The following is an 11,446-nucleotide window of genomic DNA, read 5'->3' as shown; positions in this document are numbered from 1 at the left end:
AGTGAATGGCGGGCCAGGACGGAGGGCCCTAGCCTCCACACTCCTTTGATTGCTAATCCCCCAAACATTGTGCACCACCCGGCACCCTACCTGGCCTTCTAGCTGGAGGCGGCTTGGTGGTGGCCATTGAGAGCAGGTGATGAATGGGGCATAGCTGTTGGAAGCCAGGCTCCCTGGGTAGCAGAGGAGCTCTGCGGGCCCACAAAGCTGCTTAAAAGAGTCCAGTGTGGTTCTCATTTGTTTTGGTGGATTTCAGAAGAAAAAAAAAATGCCCCTGCTTAGTCCTTGTTATTTTAAGTCTTGATGAGTGGACAGCACTTTCCAAAAATAGCCATATAAAACGAGTATCGGGTATTCACAAAACATAAACAACGCCTCTCACAACTGAAAGGGCAGAGTGTGCTACAAGATAGTCGTCAACATGTGAAGCAGATCCACGAACAAAGCTATAACATGAGAGAATGAGTATAGAAAAAACAAAAGCTGACAACTGAAAAAAAAAAATCATAATACTGCTGCTAACAAGAGGAGCTGGCAAAAATTGATCGAGCGTGGTTTGGGAGAGTACACGGATCTCTTAAAGTGATAGCATCCTTTTCTTTCTGACCACCGCCCAGCATGGGCTAGACCTTGAGTGTAAACCTGTGTTAGTGTAGTGATTATGTGTCAGTCCTTAGCCTTTTATTCTGTGTAAAGTCACTGACAGTGCTTTGACGATTTCGATTGGGGCTATCGCAGGATATAATCTACGGAAATTCCAAATGATATACATAAAAAGCGGTAAATTTCCCCAAAAAACTTTACAAAAATATACCTCAAGACAGACTAACAAAAACTACTTATTGTATGGGATTAACCATGACAAACAGAAGGCATTAATACAATAACACTTCCCACAGGGCAATGGCGGTAACACTCGATTCTGCCATTTCAGATTTTCGCCCCAGTGACATGGAAACCCAAATCGTTCCTAAATACGTTTTGGAGGCAGCAGCAAAAAGAAAAAAAAGAGGAAAAAAAAAAAAGAAGTGCGATGCCACAGAATGAAAAAATGAAAACACAAACCTTCTCATTGTAACGTCAGCAGCATGTTCAGGAGAGGCTGCTGGATGCCAGACTCTTAAGGGGACCGAAGCTGAATTCAATGCCTCTTGTCAGGGGAGCTTGATGTGATTATCGCCCCCTGCTAGGGCAGGGATAGTGAAGTTGTCTGGCGCTGGCAAGGACGCTCAAACAGCACTGCGGGATGCTCCTCTCGCCGTCCCCACTCCAGGAACATCGCTCCGGACGCAACAGGGGGTGGGAAGCATCCACCATCTTCACCAAAGACTCTGTGTGTACGTGTGGCTGTGTGTGTGCATGCGCGCATGTGTGAATTCAGGTGTTGACATTATTGTTTTGCAGTTCCTCACTGTTGTTACTGCTGATTCCATAGAAGCAAATGGGGGTTTTTGAGATGAGATGGGCCCCCTCACTGACCTAAAAACTGGTGTTCAAGGTCAAGCTGCTGCTGACTGGCAACTTATAGGCTTATTACTTTTCAATGCACTAAACCTCAGTATGTCAAGCAATTTTAAGGTGGTCCCTAGCGTGTGCACATATCTGTGTTTGCCTGTGAGTGAATAAAAATCGTTGTTTGGTCTAGAGGAATATTCCCCTCCCCCCTCTTTCTGCTGAGGAGTCTGTCGCTCCTGGCTCATATTGACAGACCCTCTGCTGACTATTGATCTATGAATTTGTACAATATGATAATAGCAATATGTCTTTTTCAGTAGTGGGATTGTCATGTGTCTGTTTAATTTTTTTTCATGTCTTATTTATTTCTCTTTTTGCTTGTGCAACATCAGCCAAATAGAACAGAGAGTACATATGAACAGTGATTTTGTTCTGAAAACTTAAGTCTTTTCTTTTGGGTGTAGTTTTTCTTGTACTACTACATAGATGAATACACCACTCTAGGCTTAAAGCTACAGAAGAATTACAAGTGACTTAGAAATTGACAATGCATGAATAAAAAAGAGAGTAATAAAGGCCTCAGGATAATGAAACTCTCGCCTAAGGACATGTTTATGCATGCAGAAAGAAACTTGAGCACCACAGCTGACATGAAAAGACAAAATCCTGCTACAGAAACATGCCCATACAGTATGTGACACAGTGACATACATATCAGATCTGACTGGTGATACATTTCTATGGGCTTTGACCACCCAGGCGCGAGATCACAAGTACAGTGTCTTTTGGGTTATCAGGGCATTTTAGCAGATTTCCCCACATTGTACCAACAGGCCCGCCTCCGCCTTTGCTCTCTGTGCTGTCCCCCTGGAGGCAAAGGGGTAAAATAAGACTTCAAAGCAACTCCAAAATAGTCCTGACACAAACTCATTTCCTCATGTTACATGAAGGGGGCTGGCAGGCTCACTAGACTGCTCCATCTCTGGTATGTCTCAGCCTCCTGCTCTGCGCTACCTCATAACAAGCGGTGGTGACGGGATGCCATTTTGACTGAGCGATTACGGACAGTCTGACATAGACTTAAAAGGAGCCAGATGGGGGGAGACTTTACAAGCGCCTATCTGTGGGTCATGCTGGGCTCAGATGAGATGAGGAAATGGGAGCTCATTTAAGGGGATGCTATTAGCAGTGAAGGACCACAAATGACTGCAGCTTGGAACTATATTAAGATGAAGCAGTGAAGGGTGGGATAGCCTGCACATTCAGCTGTTAAAACTGTTATTCTTGACATTTTGACCACAGAACTTGCTAGGTTCAGAGGCGTAGTGTTTGTACTAAAACATAGGTTTAGGGGTTACCACAAAAGGATTTAGAGAACTTTTTTTCACATACTGTATGCAGTAGAACTGCCCTGCACCTGGAAGCATACTTAGATGTGTAAAACCTCAGCAGGTAATACTGAAACTATTTGCATGGCTACAATACCACTAGGTATAAATGCAATTGTTTTTCTCTTTCTTCTTTAAATGAAGAGCTCATGTGTCTTAGTGTTTTGACTTAATTTTACTGTTTCTACACTCCTTTTAGAAAGTGCATTGTGATATTGATTATGCAGCAAACATGAAACAATGAAGTGTCTATAAAAAAAGGCCAAAGTGAAATATGTGTTTTCACTTGTGAAAACTTTAATGTCTAAAATCCACATGGGCCGGTATGTGGATTCATCACATGTGAGATGCCGTTCCACATGTGACTGATGTTATGACTGATATGGCAAATTGTTATCTTCTCCTATATCATACAGTAGAGCGTGTGAAATCAGTCTCCTTGCAGTTACATTCATATGCAGGAAGTAGCGTGCCCTTTATGTAGCAGGGCAGAAAGTGAGGGTGTGGAGCTCGAGGTGGTGAATGGGCATGTAACGTGTCAGACTTTCATTCAAGACTTTATGTCTGGTCACAAGTGTTTGAATTAAGGCTTGCCTTTTTAACTAACCCCGATGATGACCTTTGTCCGACCTTAACCGAGAGTTTTAGTTGCCTAACCATAGTTTGTTTGCAATAAACATGATCTTTCCCTAACCTAAATAATACCATTGCTATTCACAGATGGTGTAGAAACCAAGAATGTTAAAGAAAAAAGTTATCTTTGAACATAATCCACGTTTTTGTAGGTTTTGTCATCCAGTACTGTAATGATGTTATTCTCTGGCAAAAGGGTTGATTTTTCACATGTGACGACTTCACATGTTTTTATTTTGTTTTTCTCTAAGCATAAAGTAAACTTCAGATAAGGAAAGCGAGCTAAGTTACATTTACTAAGTTTGTTCATGTCCATTTCAACTTACAAAAAATATTTTAAAAAGTATTAAACTAAGGATGTGTGTGTGCGCGTCTGTGTGTGTGGACACATGGCCCAAAAAGCAGCACAGGTTTACATGGCCCCGAACTTGACTTGGCTGAAATTCAATCAAGAGTGTGACACACTTATTACTAAGAAATTATAAACTGGCCTCAGATCTGAAGTACAATTTGGAAGGAGGCTACCCTCCCTGAACCCTTTCCCATCAAAGGGACTTCTTCATTTAAAAATTTCTAAATGATTTTACTCCTTTTTTTTTTTTTTTTTCACCAAGTTGGTGCGGCTGCAGCAGAATCATGGTGCAGTGAAGGATAAATGATATTCTGTCAGATGTTCTGTATTTGATGGCTAGACGGCAATCTGCGACTTGGAATAGATGCCAACAGCACTATTTGGCCAACAGGTATCCAGCTGTTGCTAGGAACTCCCTCTTGCCATAGTGCTCTGATGGTGATTGGTTAATGCATTTTATCCAGTGTGGGTGGGGGTGGTGCATTGTATACATGTCTAACCACGCAGGCGCTGAGATAATGCTTCGGATAGGATTTTAATAAGGAGTTCTTCCTTCAAAAGAAACCATTTACCCCCAAACAATAGAACATCTCCCTGCATATATTACACATAGTCATCTGCATGATATATTTCAATCACAGAGTAAAATGAGTTAAGATTATTAATCAAGATTAGGTGATACTAATATTAGATAAGTCCAGGATGTAATATAGCTCATATAATGAAAGTAGGAATGAACCTGGGCAAATTCACAAGATAATAAAGCGCTCAATCTTCTCAGAAAATTGATACCGTCACATTATCATCAGCTGCCCACCTTCACCACTATCGGCCACACATAAACACACCCAGATCTGTGCATACACTGTACGTGCCTGAGTTATGAAAACATGAAAAATACGTACGGCGCATTTACAGAGTTATGATTCATAAAGCAGCAGTTCAGGAAATAATGAATGATGAGTAAATGAATGTGGAGAAATAGATCAATCTGGCAAATTGCAGCCAGGCAGAACTGAGAGTCTCTACATCACTCCGCACTATATATAGATTCTATGAAAGCTATTGACTTTTTTATTGCTTGAGGATACATTGATTTTTCTCTTTGAGTGTGTTTTCCACAGACACAGGAAGAGGAAAAGCAGCTTCAAACCGATGTGCAGATAACACAGACGTTTCCACAAAGAAAGGATCCAAAAACAGATACCTGGCAGGACGGAGCAACCAAGGACACGTGGTGAAAAGCTGCAGAGTTAGAGGAGCGACACGAACCTGTTGAGCGACTCTTCCTCCCTCCTGCTCGGCCACTGGGAGGAGGACACTTGTTTCTCGAGCACAGGGGTTTTGATCTTTTTGCTTCGGCATCCGCTTCCTCCATCTACAAAGGCCATGAAAGAGAATGAGTAATTCATCTATCTGTGTACATGTGAGTGTGTATCTGTGTGTGTTAGGGTTGACCTATTTCTGCTGCACTGACATCAGGCTGGCATTTCAGCCTGGCAAGTATAAATGGGTGATTCTTCAGCTATGGTCCATTTTGGTTTGGAAACTTGTAGAAAATAAAAACACATATTTAGAGAAATGTATTGATATGTTTTATTTCTCCATCCTTTGCAGAAACACTTATTTACTATATATATCATTTTAAATTTTATTCTAACATTCAGAGGAAATCATTATTTCCATTACAATACAAAAAGGTATTTTTTGAAACAAAACTACATACAAAAACATACCGTGTGTTTTCAAAAGATGTTCCCAAATGTATTATTGTATTTATTTTCAGGGTTTTAAAGATCATTTTTTTACATTGTTTGCAAGAAAAACAGTTTTTCAATATAGTTCTCACATTGCACAATTTTCCAATTTTATAAATCATTTGTATCCATAACTGCACAATTTTCAGAACTAGAAAATATTGTTTGTTTGATTGTATTATTTTTTTTATGAATGTTTATGATTTGTTTTGTGATGGAGATCAGGTGTAATTGTCTGCTGTTGGAAATGACAAACAGCATTGTTGAACAATGTTCACTTTTATTATCTCTGACACAAAGTAACATTGATTTTGAAACAGGAAATTTGTTACCCAAACTTTTTATACATTAATGCACATTAAAGCAGATGGGAAAAAATTGCATCTTGCCTGCTTTCTCTGTGCCAAACCTACAAGCAAGTTGCAAAGGTTGGACTATTTAAAAGGTAAACAAAGAAGAATGGCAATCGAACCATAGACTTATACAGCTTGAAATTAGCTTTGTTTAAAAGGTAACAAATTGACACTAACATTTATGAAGTTTGGAATTAGTGAGTTGAAGTTCAAAATGAAATCAATTTTGAAATGATTTTTACTCGCTACCATACAATATGGATTAGCTGATAAAGTGTTCTGTTTAATTGTTTAATTTAATACACGACATTTTTGGTGATATAAGCCAACTGAAACGCATTTATAACACAGGTGATCTTTTTTATAAAAAAAAGACATAAAACACCAATATCATACAACACATGATACATTTCATTAAATTAGGCATTTATGTATTTGAAGTTAATATTAGTTTAATATTACATTCAAAAGTAAGCAAGTTGAATGTCCAAACTCTGGCCCCACGACAAAGGAAATGCAGCAAAAACCACACATAAAAGGCCACATTTTATTTAATAAAAATAATGACTGAATTATCATTTAATTTTTGTGTGTTCCTTTTGGTGTCAATTAAGTGCAGTAAAAATGAAAATGTAAGTAATGTGTTTTTGCTTTTCTTATTTCTGCCAAGGACACAAAAATTACGATAGTTGAAGAACCACCCAACTGCAGACACAGGCACACAGTTGCATAAGCCCCTTGTTTTCCATATGTTTAAAAAAAGCTAATATTAATAGTAATTTGAAAACACTTAATATGTGTGTAACAGCACTTTAAAAAAATCAGATTTCACTTATTTATAAAATGTCCTGTGAGTATGCATACAACTTCTACATAGGCCTACTTCCCTAACTATCAGCAGTCCAGTCACATATAAACATGAAATGTTTGATTGTTGCTGTAAATACTGGAGATTGGTAGCATTCAGCACAAGGTGCCAGTTACAATTTTATTTTATTTTTATTCTAATACGTATATTTTTTTCATATTTTCTTACTTTCACTTTGCACAACCCCATATAAATATGTGTAATCAAAAAAGAAAAACCTAGTAAAGAAACAAAATGACAGGGGGGTCGGCTGCTTCAATTTGAAAAGAAAAGTAAGTACAAAAATGATGCAGGTTCATAAATAAAAGATGACTCTGAATTGGTACAAATATTTCAAAATGGGTTCCAGCTTCCTCAAAATAGTCAAGGACAGGCCTTCAATATCTGAAGCACTTTTCTGTGTTTCAGGTGTTTGAGAAACGTGACATTTAAATGATGCCAAGCATCACATTTAGGAGCCAATCTAAGAGTATAGATAGTGGCTCGGACCTTGTCATGTCAAAATAGTCCGATAGCCTGAGGAACAAATCTGGGTAGATATCTTTCTTTCTTGACGTTGCCTTTAGTTCCTCACTGTTCGGCGTCTCACCGACTCATCAAGTCCACCAAATTAAATGACAAAATAATAGGGTCTGTCTGTGCCGTCTAAAGGGGCAGCATTTTCTGATCTAATGCCCCCCTTCCAAATCAGTGCTGTCAAGGTTTGGACATGAACAATGATTAGGTAAGAGTTGGAGAGAGATCACGGTTTGGCTTAAAATATGTATTTTTTTAGGGTTAGGGGACCTTTGTTGTCATGGCAAAATAATAAACAGATGGTTAAAGTTAGTGGATGATTGTGGTCATGTTTTAAACAAAAAACAATGTCAACTGTCATGTTAAACTCCAATGTGTTGTTGATCCTTCCATTCACAGCAACCTCCTCCCCATGTGGACTTTGTTGCTCTATAACAACATGCCTTCAGTCTGGGTTTCCAGGAACCCAAACACAGCATAAATGAGAAAGTGGACCCCTCAGCTAGCTTACTTTCATCACATGATGGTGATACCGATGAACAGATTTTCTTACCACTTCAGTTTGGAAAAGTATAAGTAGCATTATACAGCTTTGACTGCGTAATGGAGAAAATAGAAACACCTGCATCACAATCCTGAAACACGTAATAATTAATAATCAGGAATTCATGTTTTGGCTAACTCAGTCTTATACACACACAAACACACACACACACACACACACACACACACACACACACACACACACACACACACACACACGTAGCCAGCTCTTCACCTTGAGAAGAGGAAAGAGTAAGACTCTATCAAAGCTTTGATGTAGGACTGGAGACTGAGGGAAGTTCAAAGGGCATGTCACGGAAGAGAGAAACAGAGCGAACGAGCGAGAGGCAGGGGGGCGGGGTTGTGGGGGGGGGGGGGCGACATGGAAAGACTCTCACCAGGCGTCTCCAGGGGATAGCAAGGAGACTCTTAATAAGGACACCAGCTAATGAGGTCCAGGGACATTTGATATACACAAGCGCTCTGGACAATCTCCGTAACTGCTGATATTCCTATTTATCCTTCAAGAGCCGAATGACATGTCCCTCATCATCTTAAAAACAGGTCCTGGACTCGATATAAATGCCGCTAATAGGAAAAGCAGGGCCATGTGAGGAGTATGTTGTTGTTTACCAGCACGCAGTTCTCTTCATAGCACAATGTTATTCAAAACAGGATGCTTTTTGAAATAATTATGCAGAGATGTTTGCAATTTCATCTAGCCATACAAAAACAATCTCTGTTTGCAACCAGATGGAACATATCATTTCAGAAAGCTTAAGGATGGAAAATTCTCTGTCCAACTTTTTTTTTTTTTTTTTTTTTTTTTTGTAGATATCACTGCAGTAAAAGCATGGGAGATATGCGTACATGATCGGGAAGTGATTTGGGAAGTCTGAGATGTGAGCAGGAAATTCAAAATCTTTTTTGCACAGTTTAAAGATTCGTCTCTGCGGTACCACGCTAGATCATCAGCTCTGGTGGAAAATATTCCAATTGTTTATGATTTTACTAATGACTGAGATTAAGTTGTGCATGAATTTCAGTTTCTGGCCACAAGCGATGGAAAATGATTTCGAGAACGCATTGTTTCTTCCTTATCATTCCAAAAAAGCCCATAGGGAAAAGGTGCGGGGTGAAAACCGACATTCCTACATGTAGCCCTCATTAAGCCAAGTGCAGAGAGGGAAAGCCTGGTTTAGATTCATGGCCATTCCCAACCTCGGCTCAACTGGTGCATCTGAAAAGACCTTGTGATAGAAACAGCATGCCGCAGGAAATTGAATGCAGCTGCATCCCTGTTGTTTGTTTCAGTATTATAGCTCCTTTTTCTTCTTTTCTATTCTGCTTCTTCACATTTCTTTTCGGGAGATGAGGGAAAAGAATTGAACTTGAAGTTTTTGCTCTTACCATCAGAATCCTGGGCTGAAGTAAAGGTTTTCTGGATATACTGTGATGTTTTCATGGATCCCATCGGATGGTATCATCTGCCCTCCCCCAACCTTGAGGTCTCTGTGGGACTTTTGCAGAATGTCTTCGTCAGCTATGGCAGGGAAAACCGGGAATTTTGCAATCACAAACCCATGTCTCGGAAGTGGGTGTCAGGCACGCAGTCAATCAGCGGTGCCTCAGTTTCATCTTCAGAGCAGTCTGAGGCAGCTTCAGACTGTGACTAATGCTGCTGACACATTTCCTCGTTGCCCCCATTATATCTTAACCAAACCACTGGAAGTCGACTTGTTTATGTCAACTTTAACAAGTGGATTTTTGTTCCATATCTGTAAATCCCTCCAATGCGCTTTTTTTTTTCTGGAATCAGATGATGGCATAGAGAAAGGAAATGTAAGAAATACATTTGGATACCAACTCTTTCAATTTGTCAATCTTCCAATACATTTTTACATTACTTACACCAACTCCCCATCACCTAAAAAATGTGTTTTGCTTCCTCATTGTAAAAAACAAAAAATTGAGAATAATTCTGAATTAGCCAATTTAACAAATTTCTCAAGTTTAGGCTTTGAGTTTATCCAACTTAGATAAACTCTGCAGAAAGTGCAGACTTGTCTTCATCATGGTTTGCATTATTTCATATCTGATCAGAAAGAAACCCATCTGACACATCTGAGACACAATGATAAATAAAACATACACATAACATCATGTCACTTTTATATATCCGAATTAAAAGAAGGATTTCTACAGATTTTTAACCGTAAGGCAACGCATGCATGCTGGGATGTCTATGCAAGGAAGCTAACAATGTTTCTAAACTACTTCATTTGATGTGTCAAGTAAATGATCCATTGGGCATTAAGCTCCATTGGTGGCACAATTTCAACTTTTATTTTAAATACTGATAATTTAGGTATCAACGGCCTAACAACTTGTAATTGCTCTGTATGGCGAAGAATACAAGTTGACGTTTTTACAGTGTTGTTAAGTTTATTGGACGCTTCAGCTCCTCTGTGCAGAGTGATGTATGTGCAGAGTTTGACACCAGAAGGCGGTTTTCACATTCATCTGCCGAAGGGGGAAAGATTCTCTGTGCTCACCTTAAATCTTACACCTTCAGGCAGGATTTTGTGACATCCCAAGCCAATGAGTTTGGAAGCCAGTCCTGGTCCACTATGCAGCTTACGCAAGTCTCATGTGGAAACTTGAAACCTCCAGTGCACATACACTGAGAATAGACCTTTGAGTGGAGTAGAAGATACAGTATTTTTCTGACCAGTAGTTAAACTTTTAAAATGAAACAATATTTGTATATTCATAGCTTCTGGATTTTTCAGTGGGGCAGAGGGAGTACATGTGCTTTTGAGAATATTTAACTGGCTAATTTAATTTTTTATTGGAAAATCCATATCAGACATAAATTATCATTCAAAATCAGATCATTTCATATGTCTTAAAACAAGTGTTGATGGGATATTTAGGTTTGATTTGTATCTTTTTGAGAGAAAATAATGATGTTTACACTTTAAATAGATGAAAAGAAGAAAATCGTATTTAAAAGTTAATATATATTTGGTTTTAATGTTCAGCAATGTTATTATGATTAAGTGGTAGTATCTTCATAGTGAATACCAGCAGGATACTGAGGATAAATATATCTTAGCTTTGAACCTTGATTTGTCATTAGTCCATGAAAGGACAGAAGTCGTCAAGGTGTGAGAGGTCACAATGTTAAAATCGACCTCTCTGTGTCTGACCGCGCCCTCTCAGCTCCTCTTCCACACCTGCTGCGGCTCGTCAGCCCCCTCACTGCCCAGCACACACACACCTGCTCCATGTGCCTTCACTGCTGTTCCTACCTGCTGAGTGAACAGCTGCCCACAGCACCCGTAAACCCCGTTACTTCCCATCATCATACCTAACGTCAGCTCTCTGGCTAAAGGCACCATCACAACAAGCATGCCTGGGGAGGTTGATCTGAGCTTTTAGTCCTGCAGCTAGTCCCCACCTCAAGCTGCACTAATCAATATTTTTATATTAACAATGGAGAAAATGTCCATGTGTGATGTGAGGGGTATAACCCACAGTTCCCCTCAGCCCTATGGAATTTTTTAGTGTCTTTCAGT

This window comes from Xiphias gladius, chromosome 15, assembly GCF_016859285.1.
Source record: "Xiphias gladius isolate SHS-SW01 ecotype Sanya breed wild chromosome 15, ASM1685928v1, whole genome shotgun sequence".
NCBI lineage: Eukaryota > Metazoa > Chordata > Actinopteri > Istiophoriformes > Xiphiidae > Xiphias > Xiphias gladius.
The sequence above is the reverse complement of the archived record's forward strand: the minus strand, read 5'-3'. Positions refer to the sequence as shown.